Below are 24,482 nucleotides of genomic sequence, written 5' to 3'. Positions count from 1 at the left end.
AGTCTTTGATCTTCATTAGTAAGTGCTTCAAGTCCTCTTCACTTTCAGCAAACAAGGTTGTGTCATTGTATGTCACAGGTTGTTAATGAGACTTTTTCCAATCCCGATGCCCCATTCTTCTTCACATAGTTGAGCTTCTCCGATTATTTGCTCAGCATACGGATTGAATAAGTATGATGAAATGATACAACACTAACATACACCTTTCCTGACTTTAAACTATACAGTATCCCCTTGTTCTGTTTGAAAGAATGCCTCTTGGTCTATGTACAGGTTCCTCATAAGTGCAATTAAGTGTTCTGGAGTTCCCATTCTTCACGATGTTATCCGTAATTTATAATGATCCTTACAATCAAATGCCTTTGCAAAGTCAGTAAAACACAGGTAAACATCTTTCTGGTATTCTCTGCTTTCACCCAAGATAATGTGACATCAGCAATGATCCCTGGTTTCACATCCTCTTCTGAATCTGGCTTGAATTTCTGGCAGCCCCCAGTGGATGTATTGCTGCAACCACTTTCGAGTAATCTTCAGCAAAATTTTACTTGTATATGATGTTAATGATATTGTTTGATAATTTCCACATTCTGTTGGATCACCTTTCTTTGGAATAGGCACAAATATGGATCGCTTCCAGTTGGTTGGCCAAGTAGCTGTCTTCCAGATTTCTTGGCATAGACGAGTGAGTGCTTCCAGTGCTGCATCTGTTTGTTGAAACATCTCAGTTGGTATTCCGTGAATTCCTGGAGCCTTGTTTTTCACCATTCCTGTCAGTGCAGCTTGGGCTTCTTCCTTTAATACTATCAGTTCTTGATCATATGTTACCTCTTGAAATGGTTGAATGTTGACCAATTTTTTTTTGGAACAGTGACTCTGTATTCCTTCCATCTTCTTTTGATACTTCCAGTGTCGTTCAATGTTTTGCCCATAGAATCCTTCAATATTGCAACTCGAGGTTTGAATTTTTCCTTCAGTTCTTTTAGCTTGCGAAATGCTGGTTGTGTTTTTCCCTTTTGATTTTCTAACTCTAGGTCCTCGCACACTGCATTATAATACTTTACTTTCTCTTCTCAAGCCATCCTTTGAAATCTTCTGTCCAGCTTCATCATTTCTTCCTTTCGCTTTAGCTACTCTACGTTCAAAAGCAAGTTTCAGAGTCTCTTTCGACATCCGTTTTGGTCTTTTCCTTCTTTCCTGTCTTTTAATGACCTCTTCCTTTCGTCATGTTTGATGTCATTCCACAACTCATCTGGCCTTCGATCATTAGTATTCAGTGCATCAAGTCTATTCTTGAAATAGGCTCTAAATTCAGGTGGGATATACTCAAGGTCATATTTTGGCTCTCATGGACTTGTTCTAATTTTCTTCAGCTTCAGCTTAAACTTGCATATGAGTAAGTGATGGTCTGTTTTGCAGTCGGCCCTTGGCCATGTTCTGACTTATGACTCTGAGCTTTTCCATTGTCTTTCCGCATCGGAGCAACACGTCAGCCAGCACAGTTTGAAAAACTGACAGATGCATCGAGGGGGGTAGGTAAATAAATACGTAAGGACTCTGCATGCATGGAGCCCTGGTAGTGCAGTGGTTAAGAACTCAGTTGCTAATCAAAGGGTCGGTAGTTTGAATCCACCATCCACTCCTTGGAAACACTGTTGGGCAGCTCTACCCTTCCTACAGGGCTGCTATGAGTCAGAATCAACTTGACGGCAACAGGTTTGGTTTGGTTTTGGTTGCGTGAATTACTTCTAATCCTCGTAAGAATCCTCAAGTTGGTTGTAATTATTATCCCTCATGAAACAGACAAGGACACCCAAGCTTGGAGAGGATAAAGCCCATAACTGTATCTAACTTCAAAGTCCATATGCTTCTCTACTATACCAGAGGGCCTCACGAGCAGAAGTTCACACATGCTACAAAGGATTTTTTTCTCATAGGTGCGTTAATTAGTATACAAAAATCTGACCATTATAAAAGTTACATTGCCTTAAAGAGTTAACAAGTACCTTATATCAAAAAGAACCTAAGTGTACAAAATCAGGCCCAAGTGGTGGTTCCACCATCCAGGGAAGAAGTTGTTTTCACTCCCCCGAATGTGGAGCTAGCCCTGGGCATAGCCAAGCCTGAGGGGAGTTGGCCTGAACGTCACACTCAGGGAGGTACAAGCACAGCAATTATAAGCTTCAAACCACCCTGGTAAACCAAAAACCAAACCCAGGGCAAGTCGAGTCGACTCCAACTCATAGCAACCCTATAGGACAGAGTAGAACTGCCCCATGGAGTTTCCAAGGAGCGCCTGGTAGATTCGAACTGCCAACCCTTTGGTTAGCAGCCATAGCATTTAACCACCACACCACCAGGGTTTCTGGCAGGTCCTCTTTAATTAGATTCTTCTCCCAAGCACCCGGCAGGGCCACGACAGTACCTAGGGCAGGGAGGAACATGTTGGAGAAACGCCACTCTAGAGGTATGAACATCCGAGAGCTTCTGTCTGTTTCTCTCTCGTGCCCTCCCGCAAGCCCGCTGGCACGCCCGCACGCTCGCACGCCCGCATGTACGTGCGCATGCACGAGAACACCAGGAGAGAGTTTTCCTTCATTGCATGGATTGGGTCCACACATCCTTCTAGCCAGCAGCCAATTGCGGTGGCCTCCTGTCTGCATCTGACAGACCTCCCAACCGGGCCAGGTGCTCCTATATCATTTCACTTTTTAGGACAGAAACTGGAGAGACTTGTGTAACACCAGATGGGTTATAGGGGGCTAACATCAGTAGGGAATACCACCTTCCTCTGAAATGGGCACCACAGAACAAGTGACTCTCTCTCCTCCTGCCACTCGCCACCTCCAGCTCCATCTCCTTTATCAGTTCCCCTTTTCTCCCTTCCATCATTTTCCTTTTTTCCATTTCTTCCCCTACCTCCTTAGGATGCACCCTCTGCTCCAGTTCTCTCCCTAGGGTCTCACTCGCTGCCTGAGGTGTGCGGCTTTGGAGGCCTGGGGGATGGGGAAGGTTGCAGCAAGAAATAATGAACATTAGAGCTCACTTTGGATTTGCCTTCTGGAAAATGAATGTTTTAGCATTTGCCTCATTTGCCTTCTGGAAAATGAATGTTTTAGCATTTGCCAACACAGTGCAGGGTCTGTGGTTCAAATACTCGCTTTGTAGTTCATAAAGTGTGTGCTTCATTTCTTTCACTGTGAGGTTGTTAGCTGCCTTTGAGCTGGCCCCAACTCATGAGGACCCCATGTACAATGGAAGGAAACAATGCCCCATCCTATGCCATACCCATGTTCTGTTGCAGATTGTCCCATTGTGATCCATAGAGTTTTCATTTGCTGATTTTCAGGTGATTGTCAGGCCTTTCTTCCTAGTTTGTCTTAGTCTGAAAGTCCCACTGAAACCTGCTGAACATCATCATAGCAACACGCCAGCCTCCACTGACAGATGGGTGGTGGCTGCAGATGAGGGACACTGGCCAGGAATTAAACTTGGGTCAACCACATGGAAGGCAAGAATTCTACCACTGAACCACCACTGCTCCATTCATTGTAAGGTGTAGCATGTTAATGAAGCGGGCTAAAGAAATGGACTTTGCAGATAGGGAAACTGAGGTTCAGAGAGAGGGAAATGACTCACACAAGGTCACACAGCATTTGGCGGCAGAGCCGGAACTGGAAACCAAGTCTTCCATCCCTTCTTCTTGATAATGACAATGATACTACAGCACACAGCATGGAGGAAAGGGACCACGAGCATGGCTGCAGCCAGCATGCATAGACAACACTGAAGAAAATGAGAGCTGAAACGCCTCACGAGCTGGTTACCTTTTATTCGGAATTGTTATGCAACCTAATTATGCTGATGGGGTTTATTAAAACGTTAGAATTTGTGTTATGTGTTTATATGATTAAAAAAACAACAGTGGGGCGTAGGCTAATGAGAAGTGTACAGAGGAGGATCTTTGATGAAGGGCTTGCTCCTGACTTGCTTGAAGGAGAACCGGTGCTGCAGATACTTCATGTGCTCTCTCTCATGTGATCCTTGCAACCCCTTAAGACAGGTGGCCCTGTTTCCATTTCATAAATGAGAAAACAGGGGCCCAGAGAGGTTAACCAAATCACCTATCACCATCCAGCTAGCGAATGGCTGAGCTAGGTTCAAATCGAGGTCCATCTCATTCCACATTTAAGTTTCCTTCCTTATTCCACAAACTGGCTCCCCACAGAGACGTGAAGGGCTTACTCAGTGACTCAGCTTCCCTGTCTGTAAAAGCCTGCCTCCTGGTTTCTGTGTTCACTGATGAGAGGCCTCCCTCTCACCCAAGGTGCCAGCACAGTAGGGCAATGGGAGGTTTCATGGATCACCAGCACTTGTGAGAGTGTTGGAGCTTTTCCTTTGGAGGAGCAGGTTCCTCTACTTGGGAGCAGGAGCCAGCAGGACCCTTGAGGCCCCCAAGCTACAGGGGACAGCCCTGCTCTGAGAGCTGGAGGACTTGCCCAGGGACACTGTGGGTCAGGGCCTGGCTCAGCAGCAGGGCAGCTCCCCGTGCCCAGGCGGGCTGCTCTCCAGCTGGTTGTGCAATCTTGCTATGAATAGGTCTGGGTGTGTGGTTTGGGGCCAAAAAGACCAGACTTGTTTCCTGCAGTGTGACAGCTCCCCTCTGGAATTCTGGGAGGTGAGGGAACGCAGCTGTGTGAGATCAGGCTGCTGACCCTGAGGCTGGGCGTTCCAAGCTGATGGCGTGAGGGGAGGAGCCTGTGGCCAGACTGGATGGACAGGTTGTGCAAACTGTGAGTCCTCAGTGTACAGAAATCACCTGAGTTGGCACTCAGAGGGATGTTCGACTTTGAGCCCTGAGAGCCCCTCCTCCCTCTCCAGCAGTCACCAGGTCACCCTGATTCTGCCTCCTAAATGTCTCTACCATGCTCGACCCCTCATTCTCCCCACCTTCGTCCAGGTGCTCATTACCTTAGGTTTGGACCTTCAAAAGAAAGACTTTTTTGCTTATTTAAAAACTAAACTTTTTTAGATTAAAAATCTGGAAACAGACTTAATTTAATCTAAAAAATATTTAAAATATGAGGCAGTGGGGCAGCAGGAATTCTCAAACATTGCTGTTGTTGTTCCAAATTTGAGTTCCCTTCCCTGTTCCATGAATTGATACACTGGAGGGCAATTTGACAATCTCCATCAAAATTAAAAATGTATATACCCTTTGACCTAGCAGTTCCATTTGGGCATTGATCTTATAAAGACTCTTGCACATGTATGAAATAATATATGTTTAAGTTTATTCATTGCACTGTTGCTGGTAGTAACAAGTTTGGAAACAATCCAAAGTCCAGTGTGTATCAACAGGGGACTGATTAAATGAATTATGATACATCAATACATTGGAACACTATGTAACTGTAAAAAAGACTGAGAGAACTTTCTATATGTTCATATCTTCTCCATGTATGAGAAAATCATCAAGAAGCAAGATGCCCAACAGTGTGTATAATGTACTTTTTGTGTAATAAAGAGGGGAAAATAAGAATCTGTGTTTTTATTGATCGTAGGTGCATAAGAAATTCTGAAAGAACACCTAAGAAACTAAGTACAGTGATTATTTTTGGGGCCGGGAGGGCTAGGCAGACAGGGGACAAGGATGGGAGGAAAACATTCCTTGTGTATCTTTTTATGCTTTCTGGCTTTTGAATCATGTGAGTGCATTACCTTGCAAAACATTTCATTTAAAAATGCAATGCAACAAAATGAAGATAAATCTGACCCAAAATATTCATCCAATTGCCCTGATACGACATCTGTCTTTTGGAGATACGTCCCAGCATGAGAACCCTCTTGGGTGCATTTTGGTGGGAGGAAGTGCTCCCTCTCCTGCTAGAGGGAGCCACGTGTTCCTGATCCTGGGCCCCTGCCAGCTGGTGCTCAGGAAGCAGGTGGGTTTCAGAGTTTGAATTTGGAGAGATTGAAGGAGGAACAGTTAAAGATTACTTATGGTGGCAACAACGAGGTCTCAAGCCCAGTGGGGAGGCCACAGTGTCCAGGGCACAAGAATTATTTCCATTTTGGGGTTTCACTTTCTAGGACCTCTTCTCAGTCACGGTTTACACTGATATGCACCATTTGTGCTCTTTTTTTTCTCATATCAATATATAAAGTTATATATAAGAACAATAATTAAATTTCTAAGTGCACATCTAATGTGAGCATTTTCCAAGTACATACTTACTGTTTATAAATACTATTTATATTGTATATAATATTATTATTGTTTTAATAGATGCGTAATGTTCCTTTGTACTGATTACGTAATTCCTATACTGTGGTTTTCAAAATGTCAATAGGAGGCAGTTATGGATAGAAGCTCAAGGTTATAAAGACCAATTTTACAATACTATTAATCAGATTCCTTTTAAGCAGTATAATATCTCATTATCTTCATTTCTACTCCCCAATCTTTCTCCTACCTTATTTTCTCTAGAGTCTGAAGAGGAGTCAAAGCCAGCTTCTCTACCTCAGCTCTTTAGAAAACTTCAATAAATTAGAATAGTACACAAGGTACCTAGCTGAAAGCCAAAGTCCCTTATCTCCTTACCCCAGAAGTAACTCTTAGGTTTCTTGTGATTTCTTCTAGACCAGGGCTTCCCAACTTGGTTGGAAAACTACAGAGGTTTCTAGTTATTGATCCCTCAGTCCTTGGGGCAGCCTGTAAGGCCTGTGACTGGGAGATCTCCAAGTCCAGTCACCTGGGACCTGGAGCAGCCTTCTCTGTTATCCTAGTGTGCCATACAAACCTCGTCATTTTCTGTGGGTGCCATTTTGTGAAAACAGTTCTAGAATTACCATGACTTCTGGTTTCCCCAACATCCTCCCTCTAGAATCCACCTTCCATAGTGTGCCTGAGGGCTCTTCCTAAAGGCCAGCTCTGATCAGGTCATTGCACTGCTGGTTCCCCACTCCTCTAGCAGAAAGTCCAAACTCCTTGGTCTAGAATTCTGTGGCAGCCTACTTTTATCACCTGACTTCTGCTGTCTTCGTGGTCTTGAAGCCCCTGTTACCTGAGCATGTTCCAATCTTTCCTGCCCCTTGCCTTTGTCCCTCTAACTTATCACTTCAGCTAGAAAGCCAGATCTATTTCTGCCTTTAAACTCAAATGTGACTTCGTCTGGGCTACCATAGCTCTAGTTCCTCTCTCTCTGTCCATTATAGTCCTAACACATTCATGGGACTTATTCATTCAAGAATACCTGGGTATTTCAGTTCAGCACATGTGGACCCATCTCCCCAGAACAAGTATATAGCACCTGGTGCACAGAAGGTGTGGGTGGAATGAATGTAGGTTCACAGATTGGGAATGGGGTTGTTTGTAGTTTGTTTCTGGCAAGTCCTCAGAGAAGGGAGGCAAAAATGAACAGTTTTGAGACATTACCTATGTGACATTCTCCATCCCTACCCTCATAACCATTTCCTTACTTTTCCATGTTCCCCAGAAAATCGCTGTGGGTGAGGGGTGAGTGTGGGGTCTGGCAGAGGGTCGCTATGAATTCTACTTTCCTCCTCATTCTGACCCGCTCTACACACTACACACACACAATCTAATTTTGTTCAGGTCTTAAAAATTGCTGATGATCTACTTTTAACTTTCCAGTGAGGAAAATCCAGGAGGAAGGATCTTTTCCCTTCGTTCCAGATATGTCTAGTCCTCTGAGTCCAGGCCCATTGCTTCTTTTTGATAGAGATGGAAGCACAAGTAGAGTGGGTCCCCTATCTAATTGCTTCTCTATTCACCTCTACACTTCAAATACATCTCCCTGGACCCACTCTCATCACAGGACAGAGCTCAAAGGCATCCAGGGCACCACAGACCACTCCCCTACCCCATAGCCATCTCCTTATTTCTCCATGTCCCAGGAGAGTGGCTGTGGGCGAGTATGGATGTCTGGTAGACACTGGTCATAAATTCCATCTTCCTCTACCTTCTGCCTCCTGTATTCCAGCTGTGATGCAGGTGATACATGTCAAAGTGGCATTTTCTGGCTTAAAGTTTTGCCCTCACTACTTGAACGTTGCAGTCATACCTAACATGTTTTAGAGATTAACTAGTTCAAATTCTTCCTTTTATAAATAAACTATTGTGGAAGCAGAGAGAGTCAGCAAGAATTGACTCTATTCCTCAAGGTGGAGAAGACAGATTATACCTAAAAAATAAACTCACCCGGGGCAGGGCCCAGGTCATGGTTCTTTTGGTGTCCATCCCAGGGTCAGGCCCACAGCCACACGTGAGATTGACTTAGTAACTGCTGATGGTTAAATGAACTTTAATTAATCTTTAGTTGAATTTTTACCTGGTTTGGAAAACACTTTACTGAGAGTGTCGTGCTTGCTGGTATCGGATTTCCATCTTCAATATTTCAGAAGACAGGATTGAAACTGGGAAGCAACCTCAAGTGAAATACCCTATCCCAGATGGCTTGGATATTAAAAGATACAGAAGGTTTTACCTGTATAGGTAATTAAAGCAATGGTAAGGAAAAACTCACAAAAGTATGACTCTCCACCAATATGGAATTAATCCCAAAGGGCAAATTAAATATCTTCTACACCTACTTGATCTAAGAGATCATCATGTTGCTCGGGACCCTAAACCCCATTGTAGGGGGTTTCTATAAGCTGAATTGTTTTTACAGCATGTCTATTAAAATGGGAAACACATCCTAGGCTACTAGGAATAGTTTTACAACAGGGTGGAGTACCCTCTAATTTAACTGAGAGTCCTAAATGTACACACAGAGGAACTATTTATGCTGTTGCTACCAGAAGCCTGATGTGTTGTGTTTGACTTTTGATGTGCAGGAGGGCAATGTTGATGACTGAAGTCCATTAGCTGGACTCACGTGACGAGGACTTCATTAGGGTTCAAACTTTGACAGGTCAAAGCCTCTGCCACTCTGAAAAGACTAAGAGTCTAGACCCTGCCTCTGTACTTAAATGCTCCTTTGGGGCAGCATGACTCAGTGCACGCCAAAGTGGCTATCAGCCACCATGAATAACACCATAAATTTGCTTTTATTAAATTGTCTGTGGAGGTCAAAAGTGGGCCAGAGAAAACGCTTGTTTACTAGGATCATTTAGTTTAGAGATGTCAGGATAGTCACTCAGCGGTGGTGCCTCGCCCAGCCTGTGAGTAATTTCACAGAAAGACCTGGAGATAAACTCAGTTGTTTCATTCCTGGGTTTAAAGAAAGGAGGAGGAAGAACAAAAGGACTTCTGGGAGTAAAATTGAGTGTCATTAATGCTTTATTTACATGCGTCACCATCTCTTTTACAAATTAGATTACGATTTTAAATGGAATACACAAGGCAATATCTACAAACACCAAGGAAAGTACTGCATCTCTATTTCATTTGGAAAGGGGAAGATTCCCAAATCAAACTGGTTTTGATCCTTGAGAAGAAAGGCAGTAAAGTCATGGCGACACATGGTTAGACAAAATCCTCAATAAGAATGCAATATGATAGTGTTCGCTTTGGGAGAAAGGATGAGGTGCTTCAAATCAAAGTGTGAACTGCCGGACTCTTAGGTGTTTGAATATGGCCATGCACCAGTGGTATTGATTTAATTCTAGTTCGTATGGGGTCTGAGCAAGAAATTGAAACGGTAAGACAGTTTTACAGATACTGTATACAGATTTCTTTTTCCATTCATGCTACTTCTTTTCTTAAAAAAAAGTTAAACATGTGAAGCCAAAATGCACAATATGTTTTTTTTTTTTAATATTAACTAATTTTTCTGGTCCTCCTTCACATCTGTTTACTTTTCCGTGTACATAGTGTGCTAGGACAAGTATATGAGAGAAGACTGATTGCTAGGCAATGAGATAATTTTAGAGAAATAAGTGACTAGACAGTTTTTTAAAGTAGCCGCACAAATATTTCTGGAGTGTGGCAGAGGCCTTGTAACCAATCATTCATCGAAGAAAAATAAGTACGAATAAAACTAAACAAGAGGAAAATATTCCATCATTCAAACTGCATAAATGTTATCCACTTACAATTTAGATCAAACATAATACACTCTTTTCGGTTATTTGGGCATCTGCTTTAAGATCTTGTTTCACAGACATGAATTCACAAGAACTTCATTTTCCCCTCCTGTGCCACCCTCGCCTCCCCCAGTCTCCAGGAGATGGTTGCTTCCTCGTACCTCTTTGCCAGTCATTGCGTTTCTGTAAGAAATTTTTGCTTTTCATTATTTTTCTCTAAAACATAATACCTAACCATACAATGTTCTCCCAAACACGGTGAGAAAAAAGAAAGAGTTTAGAGCTGTCAGGGTTTTTGCTTTCCAAGTGGAAAGGTAACAGGTGTATTTTCCCTGTCCAGTCCTTGGCATTACTACGTGAAATGGTGGACAGGCTGTTTGCTTTACTCTTGAGGGTCTTTCCAAGATTCAAATGCTCATATTCTTTAAATGGGGTTCATTAGGTAAAAGTGTGTCCCTACCATTCTTAAACTGTGTACAAATTAGGAAGCCGCCTGAAATCCACCCCCGCCCCCCGCCCCCACCAAGACTGGGCATATCTGTTATGAGTAGTAAGCCCTGACATCCTCTCCTCAGGATGGGGAAACAGCACACGTATAATGCTAAAAATCACCAAAAACAAATACCAAGTCTGCCTTCTACTACACATGTGTGCACGATCTTCTGTTAGCAGGAGGGACAAACTTCTGAAATTTTTTTTAAGAAGATGTGTTTCAGCCATCATTATATCGCAGAGGATGCAATAAAGGAAACCAACCTCAGATTCACTCACAGTTAAGGTGTACACTAAACCAGGCAGTATGTTCTCACATCGGGACAGCGAGGGCTTATGATAAAGCTCTTTGCTAACTTTGGTAAAAGGTATCAGCTTCTGGAGCCCTGAAGACAGCAACTGAGAGCACCAGAGTTCATGTCACGCTTTCAACATTAGCTACTCTTCTTTCTAATTTCCCATCAAAAAAGTAGTTAGTCTCCCTAGAGCAGCTTATTTAGAGTCCAAGAGTAGCCTCAGGTAGTATTCATCAGGGTTCAAACATTACAGCTGCCAGGCCCCTAGAGGCTACTGAGTATTCTGCTGAGGTGCTCCAGATCAGAAAATTTATTGTAAGGATACCCGTGACACTCAGAACTTGATACAAGACACAGAGGGCTCAAGCTACACTTTGCCTGGCTTGACTGCCTTAGAACCTGGCTACTCTAAGGGAGCCTGACCACTCTTGTGAGTGGCCAGCTGAGAGGAGATGAGGTGAGAGTGGGGCTGCCATGATCCTGGACAGGCCTATCTATGGGATTCCTGCCTGACCTCTTTCTAGGGCTGGCAGGTTTCATGGTGCTGATGCTGGCACTCGACTCTGCCCTGGTCTCAGCTCTCACAACACTCTACATGTAGATGCTGTTCGAGTTATTAAAAACAAAACAAAAAACACAAGAACACAAAGGACTCCCCTCCATGGCGGCCCTGCTCTGATACCTCTTCCTCTCTCAGCTGTTTTAGATTAAATTATAATCTGGTTCTAGGACATTTTGTAAGACATTCTACCTGAAATCCAACAAACATTGGAACGGAAGAGATCACACGAGATGCCACATGTCTGAAAGAATTTCAACTTTTTTAAGTTGAAACACATTTGAGGGTTGCCTTTCTCACTCCCAAAGCAGCTCCTAGGGTCTATAAAACTGCAAAAGCAAATAGCTATTTTGTTAGCTTGCTTGTTTCTTTTAACTCAGGAGAAAGATGATCAGCGCCCTCACTTTGGTAGCACTTCGAATTTGACACCTCTCCTCCCCACCGACCCCCAGCTGCTGCCACTGCCTCTCAACTGTGTCCCCATCCTGGGCAGCAGTACTTGGGAAGCCAGACAGGCAGCCCTCTTTCACTGATTCTGGACAGCTCCTGTGTAGAGGAAACTACTAAAGAACTGAGGAAGTGGCCAGCATTAGGATAAAGGAATATAGTAAGCAAGTCTGTCTCACCGACAAGCAGACCACCTGAACAGAATACATATTTTTTAAAAATTATATATACTTTTAAAATGAAGATTATAAACTTGTAGCACAGTTTAGAAAAGGCGATATGCTACAGGGCTACTATAACCACAATTGCACAACAATTTACAGGTTCGGAAAAAAAGAAGGGTGAAATCAATAGGGCCATCACTCAAACATGACAACCCAAGCGAGGCGGGAGAGATGTGTGACAATACCAAATGGAACTTTCATTATGCTAGGAGCTGTCATCACTACCAGTGTCACCCCCAGAGGAGTTATAAAGCAAAGGCGCACAAGGGGGCCCCTGGCGTACGATGGCAAGTGTGCAGGGGGGCAGGTGGCACGTCTGTGTTGGTGGACGGGAGTCACTGCCCACTGCACGGTGCAAGCATCGGCGAGAACTCATGCAGGGAAGTCTGTGCTGAAATACTAGCCTGTATTCCTAACATCCATGCATAATGTTCCATTTCTGTACTGTACATGATAAAATATATTTATACATTTATATGCCTAATGCTTTTTTATGCAAAGAAAGGAGTCTTCATATATCACTTTGGAGAAGTATGCATATGCTGTGCTAATCAGAGCGTCATTATACCAATTTCATATGTACCAAAAGGTGTCCCAACTATTCTCTACACCAAGGAGGATAACAAATATAATCACACTTCCCAGGTTAAACAGAAAGCACCTATACAGCACCATACTTTTTGAAAACAAAACAAAATGAAATTCATAGAAGCAGGAAAATTAAAAAAAGTTAAAATTGCCCTATCTTGTACTTCCACTGTATCATTTGTACAATTATAATCTAAGCTTATACATTAAAAAAAAAAAAATCCGCTTGTATGGTATTGCCTCTCACTTATACAATTCTAGTAGATCAGGTTATACACAGCAAGGCTGAAAATCCTCAAAGATGTGTATTTAGGAAAACAGTGACGTTGGAACTACCTCAGTACTGACTCAGGTTTGCACTCTTGACACATTTCTCACTGCAGACTTAACGCTCACCTGTAATTTCATTTCTTCCGCAAAACAAAACAGAACTATTTTTTTCCTTTTCTCCTTAAAACTAAATCCTTTAGTGGCATTTGGCAAAGAGTGGACAGCTAAGCTGATTTCTTTCCTGAAAAGAGCCTAGTTTCTAACCAACAAACCAACACTGTTCGTTGCATTAGCCAAGGATACTGACAGGAGACCACAGGCCCTATCAACGTGGCAACTGCAGACCAGGTGCCGGGGGTCTCGTTCACAGACCAGCCCTTACTCAGAACTGAAAATACGCTGGGTCGGACGCTGCGCTTCATTCGTTTTGCCTATGCAGGGTCCAGTCCTGCACTGGTACGCGTAGCAAACAATTGTGCCATTGTTCAGTTTTTAGAAAAAGGATAATTTTCTACCAAACAAAAGACGAGAGAAAATTCCTCTCTAGTTTATGTAATAGGTTAGTTTATGGAGTTCCATGGGCTCAAAAGCTTGTGATACCCAAAGCCGGAATGGTAACTGGTACATTTTCCTTCTGTTTTTAAATTTGCCAGGGAAAGGATGGTTGACATTTTGACAGAAAAATACTGCAAGTTAATGCATGTGAAAAACTCAGAAAGTCAAAGGAAAACAAAGACAAAAACAACAGTTAAAACATCCCATAAACCATCGCAGTATGAAAACACCACAGAATCGCCAACGGGGGGCATGGTGTGCTCTAAAGGTGGGTGGTGCTGACTGGGTGCTGTCCTCCGCTGGCAGGTGTCTCATCACCCTGTACAAGGAAGATTTTGCATACTTTATAGAATTCTGTTCCAAGGGTGCTTCACCCAGGTTAAGGGGCCATTAACAGTCTCTGCTGGGTTAGGAAAATGGTGTGGGATTCACAACGGTGTTAAGCTGTAAACGGTATCACTGTCCACTTGCTGAGAGCAGATTTGGCAAAGAGTTTTCTCTGTAGGTCTTGTGTCAGTTTGAGGGTCTAAAGGAGGAGAAAAGAAAACCAGAGGTTGATTATTAAGGACACTCAAATAGTAACAGTGGGCACTTCAGGGTCACACTTCATCAGACTCCTGTCTCTCCTTATCCTACCTCCAAGCCGAGGGTACTCGTGGAACTAGCTGTTTTGCTACGTTTCAAAAGGTCAGAAAATCTAAAGACAAAACATGGAGACTACTTACCTTATTTCTTTGCTTGATTACAAAATGCTCGAAAGTTGGAAAACCCAAAGAAAGTAGGGTTATTTACTTTGGGAGGCTAACAAAGAAAGACAAGCCAGAAGTGTTTTAGTGGGTCCCTTTAAGTTAAGGATGTTCAGGGTGCAAGTCGGATTTTTTTCTAGACTTCTGAATTAAGGGGTTTCCTGGCACATGGGACTTCCAGAGCAAAAACTAGGAAAGTTGGTCATTCTAAGTAGACCAGGTATACTTCTCTGGTTCTCCCCCACTGGCTATGCAAACTAATTGATCTTGATTGCCACCCTTTTCATTAATATTCCAGTGTCAGGGGAGATAGACACGGCCACTTTCTACAAAGGCTTAATACGTCGGCACTATTCGGTGTGGGTAATCTTGATTTCCCTTACTATAAGAAGAGTAAGTAATCTCTTAGGAATTTTTTTATATTAAAAACCTGCAGGGGAAAAAGTTATATAACACATACACATGACCAAACAACAAATTCCCCACAAAACATCACATTAACAATTAACATCATCATCATCATTATTCCATCAGTGGAATGGCACAAAGAATGTCCTCTTAGAGCATATGAATTTATACAAGTCTAACTGGACTTTATGTGGCCACCAAGCCCAGAGAAGTTAGAGGATTAAAAAAAAGTTGTCTGCTGAAAGAGATGTGGCTAAAGGAACTGACATGACAGGCCTCAAGACATAAGATCTTTTGTTTATGGAAAGTACAGTGTTGGCTGTCATGGCAGTTAAAAAAAAAAAAAAAGGCTCTAGGCCAAGAAATAAATAGAAAGGTGGTAGTGAAGCAACGTGAACTATCTTCTCACTGGATAAGGTGAACAAGGAATGACAAACACCTTGACAAACTCACAAACACGAATGGTACACATATCTGCTTCTCCCCCTTTAGAGAAGATACTGTCGTGTTCATTTGGAATTTTCCCAAGTGTACATGCAACTTCTCCTCTGTGACTCGGTGCTTGTTGGCAATCTTACCTTTCGTATACCAATATTCAGACAGATAGCAGGGCTGAGTATTTACATACCCATTCTACACACCCATAGTCATACTTACCCCGGGGGTATAGCTCCAAATAGAAGGACTAGTTTGCCTTACTGGAGGCAGAGGCTATAAAGCAGGAAAAGAAGGTAGTTTCTTCTTCCCAACCATCCTCAGTGTTTCCCTGACTGATGGTTTTCTATAGGTATTCTATGCTTTGTAAAGGTACTAGACAATGCTATCCCAGACTATAAAACAATGGCTTTTCATTTCAGAGGCAGAAAAAGTCAGTAGTAGTATCAAATCTCAGCATCTGTGAGAAATTTAGCCTGCTAGAGCCAGCGCTACTCCAGCTACTCTACCTGGGGCCCCTAAAGCACGAACGGACAACGGTTTGAATATGGAACTCTGGGGGGGCAGGATTCAATTTTTTTTCTTTCACAGTAACAGTTAATAAACCACAATCTAACATCACTATGCAATTAGTTATCTGGGGACTACAGTCCCCAAGTCCCGGTCCTGACTTACTGTAAGTGCCAAGGGAGAAGCTAAAAAGTATGACTTAATTCAGACCCCCTCCCCCGGTTCCCTCTGGTGTTAATTATTCAGCCATGGAAACCAATGCATAATGGGGAGGTGACACACTTCATTCCCCAAGTACAGAGGAGAGCACACGGCCTGTTACTGCTGGGCCAGCACAGGAGGGAAGGAGGCAAGGAGGCACAGATCCGTGACCCCACCATGGCATCATTCTAAGAAGACTGGGACATCGACCCTGAAACCGGAGGCAGGAGGCCCACCTTGCGCAGTCTAGCACAGCAACCAATAACAATCCCTAGGCAACATACCCATTCCCTCATCAAAAGGCCCAGATCTTCTGGGAACCTCATCATTAAAAAGGAGATGTGCTAATCATCACTCTTTCCCTGACTGCAGAAAGGAGCTGTGACGCTAAGTCCTGGAGCCTTCCCAAAGTCTCACAGGCAATGCCCTCTCAGGAGGGCCTGCTTAGCAAGCTGCCTCTTGTGCCTGCAGGTTAAGCTGGTAGAGGCCCAGGTTTAGGTTTAGAGGCAGCTCTCACAGAGGACACATTTAATAAAGAAACTTCCACTCCACAGAACAGAAAGGTGACTGGTTTTCTCTCTGACAGAAGGAAAACAGATTGTAAAATATTGTGAAAACACGAAGGAACCAGGTAAATGTTGAACAGAAATACCATTATCCTTCTATGATGAGCACCAGAATCATAATCCACTATAAAGACTGAGGTAATAAAAATAATCGTAAGGCAAGCAGCTCCTCATTTGTCTTAGATTTTTAATCACTCTTTTGTGGCTCGATGTTTGCACGTGTTTACCTGACTCAAGCAAGTGCTGAAAGAGTAGAGGGAGCATATTAAGTGATGAAACCAGTTACTGTGCTGGGAATTAAATGATACTTAGGGATGGGTACAAGTTCCATGAGTTTTAGTGAAGCTCACATTTTATATCATTTAAAGGATGACGTTTTATATAATGAAAGCTTTACGTATATGTATTCATGTCCTTCTACTTTAAAAATACAGCAGAGTAAGCAAAACTTTTGGAAGGAAAAGGAAGCATGTAGCTGATGGGAATTACAGCTATTACTTCACAGTTATAAGGAAATACGACAATTACAATAAATATGAAATGTCCTAGAATTTCACTAATAGGGGGAAGACGCCCCTGACTCCCACCCAATAAATAGGTTTGAAATCAGGCAGTTGATAAAAGGAAAATGAAATGGGGATACCAAACGATGAGGTCTACTCTAAAAATATCTATGGATGCTGTCATCTGGTCTCTGGTGAGAGTAAGTCCCTCTATAATCTTGGCATCTGCAGGGAAGGCAAGTTTCTGCCTAATTATCACCACTAAATCACATGATGTTTTAAGAAAGGGAACCCCCCCCTCAAATTCTACACAAAACATAACAACCCCAGTCAACTTTAATCTGAGAATAAGACACAAATATTCCTACTGCTGTCGTCCCACAGTTTTATTCCATTGTGAACAATCTGGATTTTTAAGTAGTATTTTTTATCTTCTTGACAGAGAAGAAAGGAACAGGACCCCAGAATCAAATATGAGAAAAAGTAAGAAGATATAGTAAGAGGAAACCCTCACATACACAAATCCTTAGAGGTTAGCAACCTCTAAGTTTCCACAGCTCGAGTGTTAAAAGATGTTTGGAGGAAGGTATGCTGAAAAACAAAATTAGAGTGAAACACCACTTTCCTCACCCTGGAGCTGGGGACTAAATATGGAACATTAGGACAGAAAAGGAAATGAATTGATCTTTTCCTCAGTCTGATAAGGAAGTCTCAAATGGAATTCAGAGAACAGATGTGGGTTTCAGAGTAAACCCTCAGTGATAAGCAAAGGAACATCTGCCTGCTGCCATTTCTGTTTCACCCCCAGAACCATTTAAGACACCCCAGACCACCATGTGCCACAATCATCTACCAGTATCCACCAAGGATTTTGTAGTTGGTGTTACCTCAAGAAAAACAGCACTTTTTTGGGTCTTGGGTTAGGCAGCCATGTCCGATTTGAGTTTCAAAATGGAGTTCATCTTCGCAGGCAAAACAACAAGCAGCTCAAGAAAGCATCTTAACACCCTTCAAGTGCTACTGTTTCCACAAAGCATTTTAAACCAACTCAGATTTGCCAAGATTTAATCTTACTTACATCTAGACAGAACCTACTGTTTGTGGGATAAGACTTAGAATTCGGATTTGGAGCAGGGGGAAGGGGAAGGATGGTTTCTAATTATTCAGTTTCTAAGACTCATTTTTTATAAGATAAAATCTTATAAGGATCAATAACCTGTTGCCATTGATTCTAACTCATAGCAACCCTATGGGCAGAGCAGAACTGCGCCCCAGGGTTTCTCAGGCTTAAATCTTTATGGAAGCTGACTGCCACACCTTTCTCCTGTGGAGTAGCTGGCGGGTTTGAACCACTGAACTATCCATTAGCAGCACAGCACTTAACCACTGCACCACCGGCACCCCTTAGGTTACACAATACACGACACAATTTTAATATCAACTAATTATTCCTGCCTGAAGTTTTCACAAGTATTTAATAAATACATAATCCTCTCCCATTCTTTCTTCACATCCCATCATATACATTCTATCACCAGCCTGAAATCATGAAATTGTGCTACTACTCTAAGCTGCTGTGATTGCTAAAGTGATTCACCATTTGAAAATAAAAAGAAACTACAGTCCAGAAAGAAATACTTAGAGGCAAAAATCATGACCTGAATATCACAATGTTTGTATTTTCTGGGTGTGACCCTATCCTGCAGGGCTCTTCACTGCACTTACTGGGGGTGGGGGAGGTAATGAATGACTAGGAGTGTACAGCCATCCCTTTCAGGCTGGGATGCCCTAGATCCCTTACGGGGTGGGTGGAAGTGTGAAGGTTTAATGGTCCAGGCGAATCTAAAGGTTCAACCACCAAGCCCAGAAGAGAGGAGTCCCTGAAGTCCTCTTTTCCTGCTCCAGATATACAAGGCTTTGTGAGACAATCTAATCTTTCCAAAAGTGATTCTGAAGCTGAAAACTCAAAATCAGCTATTTTAGTTTCACAAATAGTACAAACCACTCATTCACCTGTAAGGACAGGATCAGGATGTGCAGGTGACACAGATGTGGTCAATAAACAACAATCAGTGCAAGAGGGGAAGGAAACCAAGAAGGAAATGGAAGAAAGGACTCAACGCTGGCTCCAAGTTTGACAGAGACAAAAAGGACCCTCCTGGGGTCAGTGGTCTGGCCGAGAGTGCTGCTTCCAGGAGCAAGGCAAACCCACACTTTGTGTGGCATCGGTGGGCCTCACCTTGCTGCTCTGCTGCACCTGCCCATGGTGGTAAGCACCGGAAGCTCCCTGCCATGGGGTGCCCCACCACCCCAGCAGCAGGGTAACAAGAGTAGAATGTGACTGGAGCTGAGCAGGGCATGCTGTGGCCTGAGGCACTCAGGAGGGCAGGTGTCTGTTAGTTAAGCGTAAGGGCCACCTTCTAAGAGGTCTACCAGTCAACACATTTTCTGCATGTAAGTTGGTCTGTACTGTTTTCTGATCATTTCTGAACATACATATGACCAGTGGAAGTTCCAACTAATTACAGTAGCATGTATACAAATAGATAAGAAATACCCAGTGAAAATTAACTTAAAAAATTTGACCTCACAACTCCTAGACTCCTTTCTCCAGCCATCTCTCTTCCTGGCCCTTTATTGCCCCTGAGGAGTCAAATCAAACACTCTACTCAGTCACAAATACTTTTTGAAAATTTTATCTTAAAAAATCATATGGCAGGTTCAGACTTCATCAGAGAGAGAGGGAGGAGAAAGGAGAAGGGTTGGGAGGTGGGAGGGGGAGGAAGAGCAGAAGGAGGAGGAGGAGAGGGGAGAAAAAAAAAAAAGACATACTGAGAGACAAAATCTTCAATCAAACCAAGACCGGCAATTAGTTTTATCCTTCAGGAACTATGGAATTACTGTCTGAGGCCTTCGTGACTGATTATTGTCCCTTAATAAATGAATGTCATGGGTTTTAGCAAAGAAGAGGTTAGGAAAAAAATAGAAAATCTAGCATTAAAGAGTAGGGTCCACATCTATTATTGGGAGAGAAACAAAAAACAAAACACCTCTAACCTAGTGTAACACCTCTAACCTAGTGTAACATTCTGCATCCCACTTTGGAGAGTGGTGTCTCGGGTCTTAAACACTAGCAAGCGACCATCTAAGATGTATCAATTGGTCTCAACCCACCTGGAACAAGGAAGAATGAAGAACACCAAAGACACAAAATAATTATGAGCCTATAGACAAAAAAGACCACATAAGCCAGAGACTACATCAGCCTGAAACCAGAAGAGCTAGATGGTACCCGGCCACAACCGATGACTGCCCTGACAGGGAACTCAACAGAGAAACCCTGAGACAGCAGGAGAGCAGTGGGATACAGACCCCAAATTCTCGTAAAAAGACCAGGCTTAATGGTCAGACTGGGACTGGAGGGACCCCAGAGGTCATGGTCCCCAGACCCAAAGCCAACTCTTCAGACAGGGATTGGACTGGAATAGGGGATGGAAAATGATACTGGTAAAGAACAAGCTTCTTGGATCAAGTGGTCACATGAGGCTATGTTGGCATCTCCTGTCTGGAAGGGAGATGAGAGGGCAGAGGGGGCCAGAAGCTACCCGAATGGACATGAGGAGAGAAAGTGGAAGAAAGTACTTTGCTAGCTCATCATTGGGAGAGCAATTAGGAGTGTAAATTTTTGTATGAGAGACTGACCTGATTTGTAAACTTTCACTTAAGGCACAATTAAAAAACAAAAACAAAAACACCTGTAACCTAGTGCCCAGTAGCTCTGTATAAAATAGCGACCCCACAGGACAGAGTAGAAATGCCCCATAGGGCTTCCAAGGATAAGCTGATGGATTCGAACTGCCGAGGTCTTAACAACTTTACCACCAGGGCTCCTGTATAAAAAAAAAGAGTGGAGTATTTTAGTTTCAGGCCTGGCCGCTGCTTCTTTAGAAGGAAAGCTCCTGGAGAAGAATAGCCATCTTCTCCGGGTGTTCACCGAACTTAGAGCTGGAAGAGATCTTAAGGCTACAGCAACCATATTTTCTGAACCTAAAATTATGTCACATTAGTCAGTAAGAGGATAAACCACCAGGTCTTGGGGGAATTCAAGGATAAGCCACTGCCAGCAACATGCTATTATGTGGCAGTCTTTCTGCCGTGAAGAATGCTCTAAGAGGACTAAAAGGAAGCAAGGCGGCTCTTCATTTGCGTGAGTGGCTTGGGATGGCCTGAAAAGTGGGAGGTGGAAGATCAGATTTCCAGGCTCCCTTTCCTTTCCCAACAGCAGGAAGCTCTGAGTAGCTAAGAAGGACGGGGTGAAGCTTCTCACCCAGCACCTGCTTGTTACTAGGCCCTGTGGAGGAGTCCTAACCAGGACTGAGGCTAGAGAACTAGGGCCGCACAGGCAATCCTTTAAAGATGCTAATGGGTCACTTTGGGTACCACATATCAACTTCCTCACATCTGTAGTGGAAGTTCCCTTTGTTGTGGAAAAAACAGCCTCTCTAATGGGTACTCCCAAATTGGCAGGCAGGACTTCCGGAGGACATCAACTCCAGAAATCAAAGGCTTCACACAACAGGTAATTACTATACCTTTTAAATGAAAGGAAACCTGATTGATTCTAGTTTTTGAGGAAAGTAGTCACTGCCAATACTTTAAGACCGGCTTGCCTGCTCCCTCTATTCTGTATTACCAATTCTTTTACTCTAACCTCCTGAGCCATTTTAAATCACAATGAACATGAAATAACTTTCAAGTTTTTAGCCAAATGACATTAGCCCGTATTAGAGCTAGCGCTCATAAGAGGTAAATTTTAATTTTAATCCCACTTTACAGACAAGCAATCTAAGGCTCAGGGAGACGAGTGATTTGACTCAACGACACATAGCCATGAAAATGGCAGCATTCTGCTACAGATCCCACAGTTCCTCTGTCGTGCCACACAGATGTTACTTAGCCTGGAGTGGGCTGCAGTGTGAGCTTTTTTAATCTGCAGCTCTTCTCAGAGCAGAGCCCCAGGGGCAGCGTGCTGAAGTGGGCAGCTGGCTATGTCCAACTTCGATAAGCAGGCTCTAGAAATCAAAAACAAACTAAAGCAAGTGCCCTGCAGGGCTTTTTAACAGATAGCGTCTAGGCTCAGTCTGAATTTTTTTTTTTAGTATGGAGCTCCTGAAGGAGGAGGGCCTGTATTTTTACTTCTCAAATGAAGACATATGGAAAAGGACATTTGACAATAGGACATTTGAAAGCAGAGTTGTCCCAGAAATGTAGGTACATTAAGGGTACCACACACCAATGGGTTCTGTACTCCAACCTTGCATGATAGGCAGTCTTTTGCTCTATGACAAACAGTCACCACCAAGCTGCTACCACCTTCCCAACCAGGCCATGTATTCTTTGAGGGAGAGGTCCTATTTTATTCACCCCTATCCCTTGGTGCCACCATGAGTAGGAACTGACTTCATGGCAACCAACAACAACAACATCCCTTGTGCCCAGCACAACACAGGTATTCAATAAATAAATTTTGTTCAATGAATTCAGGCTTTTCTGCAGTACTTCCTCCAATGGAAAGGCCAACTACTTTGCTGGCAGCTAGCTCCTCTAAGGGTAGAAGCCACACCATAGCTGAGAAATGCCTGATATGTGGCAGGGGCTTACAAAAAGCTCAACAACAAAAAGAGGGTGAAGACTCCAAAACCCTTCATGGGGGTCAGACCCTTAGTTGCTGACCTCTTTCAGTGACATTCTAGGGCAGGATTTCTTTCTTTTTTATTGTGCTTTAAGTGAAAGTTTACAGTTCAAGTCAGTTTCTCATACAAAACATACACACATTGTTATGTGATCCTAGTTGCACACTCCTTCTCTCCACCCTGTATTTCCCGTGTCCACTCAACCAGCTCCTGTCCCCTCTGCCTTCTCATCTTGCCTCTGGACAGAAGCTGCCCACATAGTCTCATGTGCCTCCTTGAACTAAGACCACACTCCTCACCAGTATCATTTTATGTCTTATAGTCCAGTCTAATCTTTGTCTGAAGAGTTGGCTTCAGGAATGGATTTAGTTTTGGGCTAACAGAGTGTCCAGGTGCCATGTCCTCTGGGGTCCCTCCAGTCCCAGGCAGACCATTAAATCTGGTCTTTTTACTAGAATTGGAGTTCCGCATCCCACTTTTCTCTTGCTTCATCAGGGATTCTCTGCTGTGTTCCCTGTCAGGGCAGTCATTTGTGGCAGCTGGGTACCACCAGGGCAGGATCTCTTAAAGGGAACTCCTTAGAACACTGGCCCTACTATTACTGAAGAAAAAGTTACTGATTCAAGACAGCAAATACATTTGGGGAACACTGAATAACATATCCTACCTTAGAAGGTTCATAATGTATATTAACTTTTAAGGCTCTGAGAAGTCCTGCTGGAAAAAACTCTAGTTTAACGTGGTGTTTCCCAAGCTTACTTGACCATTTTCCACTTAATACCCAAGAATATTTTGAGGATCTACTATTATGTGAAATGCCTTGATAAATACTGACCTACAGTACTTCTAAATATCTGAAGTGTTTGCCAAATTTTTAATTCATTTTAGTTTTTGAAACTTTAAATTTCAAAACAATTTGGAGGATAGGGGAAAGGAATGTTTTGAATCAAAAGAACCCATCGACAACACTAGGGTGGAGTGGGTGATATCTTTTGAAAGGTGGGGAACTGCCATCTTAAACATGAAAACCCAGTGCTGAAACATGTGTCTCCAAGTTGGGGACGAGACAGCAGTCTGCATACTCCTTCCACCTGAGCCAAGGCCAAGAAGGCCTGTGGTAGGCGATCTCTCCAGTGATGGCACAGAAGTAGATTCTGACAAGCCCCTTTCTCCATCTCCATACAGAAAGGTAAGCCTGTGAGAAGCACAGGTGGTACCAGGGGAAGCTTCTGCCTGGAGAAAACATTATTTACAAGCTGATGAGTACTGAGCACTATGGACACTATAAAAAGAAGCGTTTAATGGGAGCTTAAGGTATATAAGTACCTGTAGTAGGTCCGGTGATTCTCGCCCTATTTATTTATGTTCCATATAAGCTCCATGACAAAAGAGACCTTCAAGAAAGCCATTCATAAATATAACTGACTGCTTGAAGCAGGAGCCACTCATGCTCTCCCCATGCTTAGCAGGCTGGTCAGAGGGGACCTCATGTGATTTATAAAATAATGGGTCTACGAAGAGCGGCTTTAGTGTTGGGGATGGCGCTGCTTTCCAGGGAAAAGAAAGTTATGTAACGAGTGCACTGGCCCTCTGCAAAAAAAAAAAACCCCTTTCACACTGTATCAATTTTCCTTTCTTGCTGTCAATGCTAAAAAGGATCCAGACAGTCATCCTGTCCATGAATGACAGTTTCAGACTTCAGGATTTTTAAACGGCAGAATAAAGATCTCTACAGATGCAGAGTTCTCCAGGCCAGCATACTGTAACCGAAGATTACGGTCACAAGCGCGCGTAACAGTATATTTTCCATGTAGTTCACAACAGATTCACATTTACCATAGGCTATGTTCTCTAAAACAGAAATATTTACATCCAGAAAAAAAACATGATATAAATAGCCTGTATTCCCTATCTGGTGAGAATTAGTCTTGTCCCCCAA

At 43.1% G+C, this 24,482-nt stretch overlaps 1 protein-coding gene across 1 annotated transcript in view; it reads right to left on the bottom strand.

The window, feature by feature from the left end:
* Positions 1 to 9,286: 9,286 nt before the first annotated feature.
* FOXO3 (forkhead box O3) overlaps positions 9,287 to 24,482 on the bottom strand; it is a 117,618-nt gene continuing 102,422 nt past the window's right edge. Inside the window, exon 3 of the mRNA XM_003404305.4 lies at positions 9,287 to 14,007. The gene's annotated coding sequence lies outside the window, so the exon portion shown is untranslated. The remainder of the gene's footprint in view (positions 14,008 to 24,482) is intronic.

Source organism: Loxodonta africana, chromosome 1 (assembly GCF_030014295.1).
Source record: "Loxodonta africana isolate mLoxAfr1 chromosome 1, mLoxAfr1.hap2, whole genome shotgun sequence".
Classification (NCBI taxonomy): Eukaryota; Metazoa; Chordata; class Mammalia; order Proboscidea; family Elephantidae; genus Loxodonta; species Loxodonta africana.
Note: the sequence above shows the minus strand (reverse complement) of the source record. Positions and strands in the feature narration are given on the sequence as shown.